This window comes from Lolium perenne, chromosome 2 (genome assembly GCF_019359855.2).
Source record: "Lolium perenne isolate Kyuss_39 chromosome 2, Kyuss_2.0, whole genome shotgun sequence".
NCBI classification, from domain to species: Eukaryota; Viridiplantae; Streptophyta; class Magnoliopsida; order Poales; family Poaceae; genus Lolium; species Lolium perenne.
Genome location: NC_067245.2, coordinates 62,435,621 through 62,448,773, shown reverse-complemented (window position 1 = coordinate 62,448,773; position 13,153 = coordinate 62,435,621).

Genomic DNA, 13,153 nt, shown 5'->3' with positions numbered 1-13,153 from the left:
GTATCACCCCCAGCCAAACATGGCGACCCGCCGCCAGCGACGTTGCCGAGCGCGCCAGACTATGAGCTTCGCCATTTGACCGTCGGCTCTCATGGCGGAAGCTAAATTCCTCCCGCTGTCCAGCCGTCGTCTTGATCTCCTTAAGCACATGACTAAAGAGCCCCAGGTTATCTCTCCTACTTAAAAAAGAGGAAACGGTTCAGTCATCAATCAACCATACATGGTCCGTCGTTCGCTTCGTCCATCCTCGCTCGCCCTTTTTTGCATTTGGATCCCTCACTTATTGGGAAATAGAAACCACAATCCTCACCATCATCCCCAACCCCAAGCTTCCATCGTGACCTCCTCACATTAAACCCTAGCACGAGGACTGCAGCCGCCGCCCTTCTCGTGTCCCCGCCCTAGCGACCCTCGCTCAGTCGTCTCCCTGGATGCCCGCGAAGCCGAACTCCTGACCACTGAGCGGAGCGCCTCCTCACATCCGGATGACCTCCATCTCGAGGATCGGCCTCCTCAAAGTTCGGTCATTCTCCAGCAAAAGCTCCAGCACGAGCACCCCCAAGTGGACGACCTCCTCCTTATGGAGATCCATCCCCGATCTTGGCCGGTCTGATACTCACTAACAGATGCAGCGATGGAGCTGCAATCCAATGGTAGTATCAGCAGCATGTAATTCCACAAGGAAATGACCATATTGATTTTTTTTTGTTGCTTCATACCTGCATCTTAATGCCACTTTGTGCTAGGAATAATTTGTATCAGCTAGAATTACGTAAGTTGGTTTATTCTAAAAGTTCTAATTCAGTTGAGAATTTTTGTTGGGCCGAGATCTGAATCGTATTTGGCCTTTCAATGCACTATTTGGTATTTTTGTTGTAATCACTGATGTTGAATGCTCGCTACATGAGACGGTGAGGACTTTGTCTTCTGAATTACTATTTCAAGAAATTATCTCAGCCCTATTACATAAAGAATGCGAGTAATCTGAAATGGAGACGCATAGCACATACGCTAGGGTCATAATCCTATCATCCTGCGAATAATGATTGTGCCATTGCTTAACCATTCGCTGGGCGCTCCTTTTCTTTATCCGCACAGAACGATTCAAACCAGCCGCAGGAAAATCCATGCATAAAACAATCGCTCTTTACTGCCTCAATTAGCACCTACCGTTGTAAAGAGATGCATCGCTGAGCTAATAATCAGATTTAGCACCCTTTATTTTTAATTTCCTAAGCGCCTAACTAAGCGCCCCGGAGTGTACATGCCTAATAGGGATGAGATAATTTCTTACCTTCATATATGGTTCTTGCACATGCTTGTTTACCTCTGCATAAAGTGTTACTGATTCGACATCTTCATGTTCAAATCATAGGTCAAACATATTTGATACCAAGGACGAAATTACTCTGAATGACAACTTCAGGAACCTTTGTATAGTGGTACGGCAATAGGGACACGGTGTAGTGGCACTCCCAGGAGTAAAATACAATGTAATTCTGCATCTAAGCGTAACCAGTTTTTGGATCCTCATTTCTTAGTTTGGAGCTTTTGTAGTAGACCTGATCTGTTACATGCACATCATCAACTATGTGGAGTTGTGAGTTGCCTCAGATAAGAGAAATGTGTAGAAAGCCTCTTCTGAGATTAATTTTATGTCAGCCATCTACATGTGATTGTTCATTGCAGAACCAGAATTTTGAAATAGTTCTTATTTGCATATCTCTTAACTCTTCTAATTCATATCGATTGGTTTATTGCAGAGTGAACATTCTTTAGTTTACTGCCCCTCGCGCGGACCGAGGTCCTCTTGTCCATCATCCATGATACTCCTATGATCTTGATGTGACAGATTTGGTTACTGGTTTGAGGGCTACAGAGGATGCAATTGTTCATTTAGAAGTGAAGGTGATGGTCCATGTGTAGCATGCAATTCATGTATTCATGATCTGGTATAGTAAGTAATTTGGACGAGTCAACTGCATATTAATATCAATGATATATCTCCTTTGCACTAAATTCATGATATTCATATTTTATCTATTGATGATTATTAAAAGTACACGAGTTAACCTGTAATGATATCTATGATTGTCACTTTGTGCAAATCTTCAGATATATGGACAGTGCAAATCCATTTTAGTCAAATTAGAAGTAAATAATTATGTTAACTTACAATCAGGATCCTAGATCTGTGCGAAAATATGCATTGCATTTTGTTCCTGTAGCAATGTATCTTTTTTTTTCGATAAAGGATGCTTTATTACTTCAAGAAGCAATTACATCCAGCCTCTGCATAACCAGGATGCACACAGCCGTTTGTTGTCTCAAGTGTCCAAAGTTACATAAAACAAAAGAGGCGAAATACATATCGGAACGATGAATCATATAACGCCTAAGAGCTAGGTGGAGCTTCTATCCGTAGACTATGCTGCCACCCATGTAGGGAAAAAGTATCCCTCGCCGTATCCTCCAACCGTGTACAGACCTCCGTAAACAGGTCTCGGTTCTCCTCCCGCTGAAGAGGTAACCACGAACGGAGAATACCTGTGCATCTGTAGATAACCTGCAACAAAGAGCAATTTTTGTCATTAAACATCTTGTCATTTCTACATAGCCAGAGCGCCCAGATAACTGCTAGCGCCCACATCCTAAGAAGCATTTTAAACCTTGAGTTGATACCATGCAGCCAATTGCCAAAGACATTAGCGACACTAGTCGGGGGATACAAGGTAGACGCTACTTGGATGACTGACCATATAGATCTCGCAAACTGGCACTGGAAGAATAAATGATTGATGGTTTCGTCATGATGACAAAAGACACATCGTGTACTTCCGTGCCAATTCCGCTTAACAAGATTATCTTTGGTGAGAATAACCCCACGACGAAGATACCATCCAAAAATTTTAATTTTTAATGGTATCTTCATCTTCCAAATTTTCTTATTATTATCAACTGGTAAATCAGAGAGCAGCATCGCATTGTAGAAAGATTTTACAGAAAAGGAACCATCTACGTGGAGGTTCCATCGAAATTCATCTGGCTCCGGCGATAATTGAATATCTCCAAGCCGCAGAATTAGGTTGTTCCATGCCACGAGCCTTTGTCCTAGTAAAACCCGTCTGAACGTCACATTCGGGGGTGAGATAGCCATTACAGTTGCAATGGTATCACCCTGGCGACGCGCAATTCTATACAAAGAGGGATACTGTTCACATAGGGGTGCATTGTCGAGCCAAGCATCTTCCCAGAACCGTATCTGTGCACCATTCTTAATGGAGAAAGTCCCATGTCGAAAAAAGATATTTTTTGTCGCCATAAGACCAGCTCAGAAGTGTGAATCCCCAGGTTTCCAAACCACTTGAGATAATGTCTTCGAGCCGATGTACTTTCTCCGAAGTATAGTTTGCCAAATCCCATCCACAGTAAGTAGCTTAAAAAGCCATTTACCCAGTAGCGCTAAGTTCTTGACCTCCAGGTCATGAACTCCAAGCCCTCCTTGATCTTTGGGACTACAAACTATACTCCATTTAACCAGTCGATATTTCTTTTTCTCGTTGTCCCCTTGCCAAAAGAATCTGGATCGATAATAATCGAGTTTGTGCAGAATTCCTTTGGGTAAGATGAAGAATGATAACATATACAGTACCATATTAGTTAGTACTGAATTAATGAGTACCAATCTTCCACCCAGGGACAACAGTTTACCTTTCCAACTACTGAGGCGTTTTTGTAATCTTTCTTCCACTAATTTCCATTCCGCAGTTGTAAGTCTCCGATAGTGAATCGGAATACCCAAATAGCGAATCGGAAATTGGCCTTGCCCGCAACCAAATAACTATGTATACAGAGCTTCATCGTCTTGGGCATCACCCAAGCAGAACAATTCACTTTTGTGGAAGTTAATTTTCAATCCCGATAATTGCTCAAAAGCTGCTAAAATTAATTTCAGATTTCGTGCTTTTTCAAGATCATGATCCATAAAAAGAATTGTGTCATCGGCGTATTGAAGGATAGATAAGCCACCATCAACTAGATGTGGAATCACCCCTTCAATTTGACCATCAGACTTGGCCCGCTCTATGAGTATCGCCAACATATCCGCTACGATGTTAAACAACATCGGAGATAACGGATCCCCTTGGCGTAACCCTTTTCGCGTTTGGAAATAGTGTCCGGTGTCATCATTGACCCGTATAGCCACACTACCACCATACACAAAATCATTAATTAGAGCTCGCCACTCAGGTGAAAAGCCTTTCATCCTGAGTGTATGTTGAAGGAAAGACCATTTAACTTTATCATACGCCTTCTCAAAATCAAGCTTTAAAATAACCCCATTTAATTTCTTAGAATGCATCTCATGTACCGTCTCATGCAAAACCGCCACTCCATCAAGGATATTCCGTCCTTGCATAAAGGCTGTTTGCGATGGTAAAACCACATGATCCGCAACCGTATTAAGTCTAATGGTGGCCACTTCAGTGAAAATCTTGAAACTTACATTTAGTAGGCAAATGGGTCTATATTGTTGGATCCTTTCTGCCTCATTAATTTTCGGTAACAAGATAACTTCACCAAAATTTAGACGAAATAATTCTAGTTGTCCAATGTGTAAATCACTGAACAAAACTAGAAGGTCCGATTTAATAGTATCCCAGAAGGTTTGATAAAACTCTGCTGGAAAACCATCTGGACCCGGTGCTTTGCTGCATTCCATTTGGAAAACAGCCTTCTTAACCTCTTCCTCAGTATAAGGTGCGGTTAGCAAGTCGTTTTCTTCCAAAGAAACTTGGGGTATATCATCCGTTAGGTCCTCGTTAAGAGTAAAATTACTTTCCTCCGGAGGACCAAACAGACCCTTATAATAGTTAGTAATGTAAGACTTGAGTTGCTCATGGCCTTCAATCAACCCTTCATCTTGAATAAGAGAGTGAATACGTTTTTTCCGGTGTCTCCCATTGGCTAAGCCATGGAAATACCTCGTATTTGAGTCTCCTTCCAAGATGAATTGAGCCTTGGATCGTTGATACCATTTGAGTTCCTCTTCGCGGAGAAGACCGGCCATCTGTTCATTGTATTGATTTTTAAGTTCAATCTCATGTGTAGACAGTGGTCTAATCTCCGCAACAGCCTCAAGCTCATCAATCACATTTGATAAGCGAGTCTTTTCTTTTTTTAAGAATACCAGCCGTATGGGCAGCCCAACCAGAGAGATGTTTGCGCATAGACCGCATTTTATTATTCCATCTCAAGATAGGTGTACTTCCCCCGACCGGTCTTTCCCAAACCCTTTTAACCATATCATGAAATCCCTCTCGATATATCCAGCCAAGTTCAAATTTGAACGGCCGTTTACAAACGGGTCTGGAATTTCCAGTGGTTAGAAGGATGGGAGCGTGGTCAGACAGTTTTTCAATACGTTCTAGTGCACGGACTGACACCATAGGGTATTACTTTCCCATTCGGTATCCATCAACACGCGATCTAGTTTCTCGTATGTGGGCTCCGGCAAGCTGTTTGCCCAAGTAAACTGCCGACCAGTCATAAAGACCTCTCTTAAATCCAGGCTATCGATGACAGCGTTGAACAAGAAAGGCCAATGACCATCAAAACGGCCTTTACTTTTCTCATGAGGGAACCTCAACAAATTAAAATCACCTCCGATAAAAAACGGATAAGGATTATCCTTTGTAAGGTTTACTGATACGCGTACAGCACGCGTCCGTTGGGAACCCCAAGAGGAAGGTGTGATGCATACAGCGGCAAGTTTTCCCTCAGTATGAAACCAAGGTTTATCGAACCAGTAGGAGCCAAGAAGCACGTTGAAGGTTGATGGCGGCGGGATGTAGTGCGGCGCAACACCAGAGATTCCGGCGCCAACGTGGAACCTGCACAACACAACCAAAGTACTTTGCCCCAACGAAACAGCGAGGTTGTCAATCTCACCGGCTTGCTGTAACAAAGGATTAGATGTATAGTGTGGATGATGATTGTTTGCAGAAAACAAGAGAACAAGATTACGAGATTGTATTTCAAGATAGAGAATTGGACCGGGGTCCACAGTTCACTAGAGGTGTCTCTCCCATAAGATAAACAGCATGTTGGGTGAACAAATTACAGTTGGGCAATTGACAAATAAAGAGGGCATGACCATGCACATACATATTATGATGAGTATAGTGAGATTTAATTGGGCATTACGACAAAGTACATAGACCGCTATCCAGCATGCATCTATGCCTAAAAAGTCCACCTTCAAAGTTATCATCCGAACCCCTCCGATATTAAGTTGCTAACAACAGACAATTGCATTAAGTATTGCGCGTAATGTAATCAGTAACTACATCCTTGAACATAGCACCAATGTTTTATCCCTAGTGGCAACAAAGACATCCATAATCTTAGAGATTTCTGTCACTTCCCCAGATTCACGGAGACATGAACCCACTATCGAGCATAAATACTCCCTCTTGGAGTTACAATCATCTACTTGGCCAGAGCATCTACTAGTAACGGAGAGCATGCAAGATTATAAACAACACATAGACATAACTTTGATAATCAACATAACAAGTATTCTCTATTCATCGGATCCCAACAAATGCAAAATATAGAATTACAGATAGATGATCTTGATCATGTTAGGCAGCTCACAAGATCCGACAATTAAGCACAATGGGGAGAAGACAACCATCTAGCTACTGCTATGGACCCATAGTCCAGGGGTAGACTACTCACACATCACTCCGGAGGCGACCATGGCGGCGTAGAGTCCTCCGGGAGATGATTCCCCACTCCGGCAGGTGCCGGAGGCGATCTCTGAATCCCCCGAGATGGGATTGGCGGCGGCGGCGTCTCGCAAGGTTTTCCGTATCGTGGCTCTCGTGACGGGGGTTTCGCGACGGAGGCTTTAAGTAGGCGGAAGGGCAGGTCAGGAGGCGGCACGAGGGGCCCACACCATAGGGCCGCGCGGCCAGGGCAGGGACCGCGCCGCCCTAGGGTTTGGCTGCCTCGTGGCCCCACTTCGTCTCCTCTTCGGTCTTCTGGAAGCTTCGTGGCAAAATAGGACCCTGGGCGTTGATTTCGTCCAATTCCGAGAATATTTCGTTACTAGGATTTCTGAAACCAAAACAGCAAAACAAGAATCGGCACTTCGGCATCTTGTTAATAGGTTAGTTCCCGAAAATGCACGAATATGACATAAAGTGTGCATAAAACATGTAGATAACATCAATAATGTGGCATGGAACACTAGAAATTATCGATACGTCGGAGACGTATCAGCATCCCCAAGCTTAGTTCTGCTCGTCCCGAGCAGGTAAAACGATAACAAAGATAATTTCTGGAGTGACATGCCATCATAACCTTGATCATACTATTTGTAAAGCATATGTAGTGAATGCAGCGATCAAAGCAATGTATATGACATGAGTAAACAAGTGAATCATAAAGCAAAGACTTTTCATGAATAGTACTTCAAGACAAGCATCAATAAGTCTTGCATAAGAGTTAACTCATAAAGCAATAATTCATAGTAAAAGCATTGAAGCAACACAAAGGAAGATTAAGTTTCAGCGGTTGCTTTCAACTTGTAACATGTATATCTCATGGATATTGTCAACATAGAGTAATATAATAAGTGCAATATGCAAGTATGTAGGAATCAATGCACAGTTCACAAGTGTTTGCTTCTTGAGGTGGAGAGAAATAGGTGAACTGACTCAACAATGAAAGTAAAAGAATGGTCCTCCATAGAGGAAAAGCATCGATTGCTATATTTGTGCTAGAGCTTTGATTTTGAAAACATGAAACAATTTTGTCAATGGTAGTAATAAAGCATATGTATCATGTAAATTATATCTTACAAGTTGCAAGCCTCATGCATAGTATACTAATAGTGCCCGCACCTTGTCCTAATTAGCTTGGACTACCGGATCATCGCAATGCACATGTTTTAACCAAGTGTCACAAAGAGGTACCTCTATGCCGCCTGTACAAAGGTCTAAGGAGAAAGCTCGCATTGGATTTCTCGCTATTGATTATTCTCAACTTAGACATCCATACCGGGACAACATAGACAATAGATAATGGACTCCTCTTTTATGCATAAGCATGTGGCAACAATTAATAATTTTCTCATATGAGATTGAGGATATTGTCCAAAACTGAAACTTCCACCATGGATCATGGCTTTAGTTAGCGGCCCAATGTTCTTCTCTAACAATATGCATGCTTAACCATAAGGTGGTAGATCTCTCTTACTTCAGACAAGACGAACATGCATAGCAACTCACATGATATTCAACAAAGAGTAGTTGATGGCGTCCCCAGTGAACATGGTTATCGCACAACAAGCAACTTAATAAGAGATAAAGTGCATAAGTACATATTCAATACCACAATAGTTTTTAAGCTATTTGTCCCATGAGCTATATATTGCAAAGGTGAATGATGGAATTTTAAAGGTAGCACTCAAGCAATTTACTTTGGAATGGCGGAGAAATACCATGTAGTAGGTAGATATGGTGGACACAAATGGCATAGTGGTTGGCTCAAGGATTTTGGATGCATGAGAAGTATTCCCTCTCGATACAAGGTTTAGGCTAGCAAGGCTATTTGAAACAAACACAAGGATAAACGGCGCAGCAAAACTCACATAAAAGACATATTGAAAACATTATAAGACTCTACACCGTCTTCCTTGTTGTTCAAACTCAATACTAGAAATTATCTAGACCTTAGAGAGACCAAATATGCAAACCAAATTTTAGCATGCTCTATGTATTTCTTCATTAATGGGTGCAAAGTATATGATGCAAGAGCTTAAACATGAGCACAACAATTGCCAAGTATCACATTACCCAAGACATTTATAGCAATTACTACATGTATCATTTTCCAATTCCAACCATATGACAATTTAACGAAGAAGAAACTTCGCCATGAATACTATGAGTAGAGCCTAAGGACATACTTGTCCATATGCTACAGCGGAGCGTGTCTCTCTCCCATACAATGAATGCTAGGATCCATTTTATTCAAACAAAACAAAAAACAAAAACAAACCGATGCTCCAAGAAAAGCACATAAGATGTGATGGAATAAAAATATAGTTTCAGGGGAGGAACCTGATAATGTTGTCGATGAAGAAGGGGATGCCTTGGGCATCCCCAAGCTTAGACGCTTGAGTCTTCTTAGAATATGCAGGGGTGAACCACCGGGGCATCCCCAAGCTTAGAGCTTTCACTCTCCTTGATCATGTTGCATCATACTCCTCTCTTGATCCTTGAAAACTTCCTCCACACCAAACTTAGAACAACTCATTAGAGGGTTAGTGGACAATAAAAATTAATATGTTCAGAGGTGACATAATCATTCTTAACATTTCTGGACATTGCATAAAGCTACTGGACATTCATGGATCAAAGAAATTCATCCAACATAGCAAAAGAGGCAATGCGAAATAAAAGGCAGAATTTGTCAAAACAGAACAGTTCGTATTGACGAATTTTATCGAGGCACCAGACTTGCTCAAATGAAAATGCTCAAATTGAATGAAAGTTGCGTACATATCTGAGGATTACTCACGTAAATTGGCATAATTTTCTGAGTTACCTACAGAGAAAACAGCCCAGATTCGTGACAGCAAAGAAATCTGTTTCTGCGCAGTAATCCAAATCTAGTATGAACTTTACTATCAACGACTTTACTTGGCACAACAAAACATTAAACTAAGATAAGGAGAGGTTGCTACAGTAGTAAACAACTTCCAAGACACAAAATAAAAACAAAGTACTGTAGTAAAAACCATGGGTTGTCTCCCATAAGCGCTTTTCTTTAACGCCTTTCAGCTAGGCGCAGAAAGTGTGTATCAAGTATTATCGGAGGGTGGTGCATCGTTATTATGAGCTCCCCCATCCGTAGTGGCACTAAGGGCTTTGTCAATTTTAGGCCTATAATAATATTTCTTTGGTTTAGGCAATTTAGAGACATACATAAACTTTTGCTCCTTACCCACATAAGCTTTCTCCTTATATTTAAGAGAAGAAAATGTTGAACCCAAGGTTCCCATAGCTTTTTCAAGTTCGTCAATCCTATTGCTTTGATCGTCATGGACAACACAAGTTCCTAGGACACTAATTCTTTCATCAATTCCTCCTAAGGATTTATCAAGTTCATCAGTTTTATCAAGTAACATTTCCAATTTAGCTTCAATACTTGGAAAAAAATTCTCTAAGGTTTCCAATTTTTTTATAACATCTTCAAGAGAGATTTCAGTTTTAACTTCATCAATAGGGGGTATTCCAAATAGACTCTCAATAATGCAGCTAGCTTCTAATGCAGGAGTACTTAGGAAGTTACCTTTCGCGAGACTATCAAGAACATACCTATTCCAGCTAGAGATACCAACATAAAAATTCCTGAGTAAGATAGTGGTGGAGTGTTTCTTGGTGCACCTATTATGGGCATCACTAATTCTATACCAAGCATCTCTTAAACATTCTCCCCCCCCCCCCCCCCGTTGCTTAAACGTACGAACTTCAACTTCAGGATTACTCATTTTAGCAGTAGTAAATAAAGCAAACTAGATAAAGTAAATGCAAGTAACTAATTTTTTTGTGTTTTTGATATAGCAAACAAGATAGCAAATAAAGTAAAACTAGCAACTAATTTTTTTGTATTTTGATTTAGTGCAGCAAACAAAGTAGTAAATAAAACTAAGCAAGACAAAAACAAAGTAAAGAGATTGGGAAGTGGAGACTCCCCTTGCAGCGTGTCTTGATCTCCCCGGCAACGGCGCCAGAAAAAGAGCTTGATACGCGTACAGCACGCGTCCGTTGGGAACCCCAAGAGGAAGGTGTGATGCGTACAGCGGCAAGTTTTCCCTCAGTATGAAACCAAGGTTTATCGAACCAGTAGGAGCCAAGAAGCACGTTGAAGGTTGATGGCGGCGGGATGTAGTGCGGCGCAACACCAGAGATTCCGGCGCCAACGTGGAACCTGCACAACACAACCAAAATACTTTGCCCCAACGAAACAGCGAGGTTGTCAATCTCACCGGCTTGCTGTAACAAAGGATTAGATGTATAGTGTGGATGATGATTGTTTGCACAAAAACAAGAGAACAAAGATTGCAAGAGATTGTATTTCAAGATAGAGAATTGGACCGGGGTCCATAGTTCACTAGAGGTGTCTCTCCCATAAGATAAACAGCATGTTGGGTGAACAAATTACAGTTGGGCAATTGACAAATAAAGAGGGCATGACCATGCACATATATATTATGATGAGTATAGTGAGATTTAATTGGGCATTACGACAAAGTACATAGACCGCTATCCAAAGATGCATCTATTACTAAAAAGTCCACCGTCAGGTTATCATCCGAACCGCCTGCAGTATTAAATTGTTAACAAAATACAATTGCATTAAGTATTGAGCGTAATGTAATCTGTAACTACATCCTTGAACATAGCACCAATGTTTTATCCCTAGTGGCAACAAGCACATCCATAATCTTAGAGATTTGTCACTTCCCTGCATTCACGGAGACATGAACCCACTATCGAGCATAAATACTCCCTCTTGGAGTTACAAGCATCTACTTGGCCGCAGCATCTACTAGTAACGGAGAGCATGCAAGATCATAAACAACACATAGACATAACTTTGATAATCAACATAACAAGTATTCTCTATTCATCGGATCCCAACAAACGCAACATATAGAATTACAGATAGATGATCTTGATCATGTTAGGCAGCTCACAAGATTCGACAATTAAGCACAATGGGGAGAAGACAACCATCTAGCTACTGCTATGGACCCATAGTCCAGGGGTAGACTACTCACACATCACTCCGGAGGCGACCATGGCGGCGTAGAGTCCTCCGGGAGATGATTCCCCTCTCCGGCAGGGTGCCGGAGGCGATCTCCTGAATCCCCCGAGATGGGATTGGCGGCGGCGGCGTCTCAGTAAGGTTTTCCGTATCGTGGCTCTCGGTACTGGGGGTTTCGCGACGGAGGCTTTAAGTAGGCGGAAGGGCAGGTCAGGAGGCGGCACGAGGGGCCCACACCATAGGGCCGCGCGGCCAGGGCAGGGGCCGCGCCGCCCTAGGGTTTGGCTGCCTCGTGGCCCCACTTCGTCTCCTCTTCGGTCTTCTGGAAGCTTCGTGGCAAAATAGGACCCTGGGCGTTGATTTCGTCCAATTCCGAGAATATTTCGTTACTAGGATTTCTGAAACCAAAAACAGCAGAAACAAAGAATCGGCACTTCGGCATCTTGTTAATAGGGTAGTTCCAGAAAATGCACGAATATGACATAAAGTGTGCATAAAACATGTAGATAACATCAATAATGTGGCATGGAACACAAGAAATTATCAATACGTTGGAGACGTATCATTTACCAACTCACGTAAAAAGTCAGCCTTAAAAACTTCCTGGGCGGCACCATACACAGCGACCAGACTCCATATGAAACCGTCTGCTTTATTCTGAATGTCGAGTTTAATATGATACTCTCCATCAGAACTAGACAAAACGGTCATGGTGTCTATACGGACGCCGAGTAAAATGCCCCCAGACCTACCACGGGGCGGGCGAGAAAACCACTGAAAGTTAATCCCTCCTGACAAACTTTGAGAGAAATTCCGCCTACCCGTCTCCGAAATAGCAAGAAAATCTAAATTATAATCTCTACAACCATCAGCAATGTGGGAATGCTTAGCCAAGTCACGAAGACCTCTGCTATTCCGGAACATGCCATTCATCGAGAAACTATTTTAGATTTAGAATTCTTACCATACCTGCGAGATTTCTTTCCAGCCGATGATCGAGAACCGCGTTCGGCTGCTTGTAGATCAGAACTAAGCTCCGCGTGTTCTAAATCAACTTCTGAAATGTTGCCAATTATAGCCGAGAGAATTTGACCATCTAGGATGTCATCATCATCATCGTCTATAACTGTCGTTTCAGGCCCAGTGGAGACATTCGGAGCAACCGTTAGACGGTCAAGCTCCGTTTGTCTCAACACATTAGCCGAAACAGAAATCTCATCAGGGCGAGTACCCAAGGAAACTCCTAGGCTACTCAAATTAGAAGAAATACGAGTATCTGAAAAAGAAACAAAAGACTTAGGCGGTT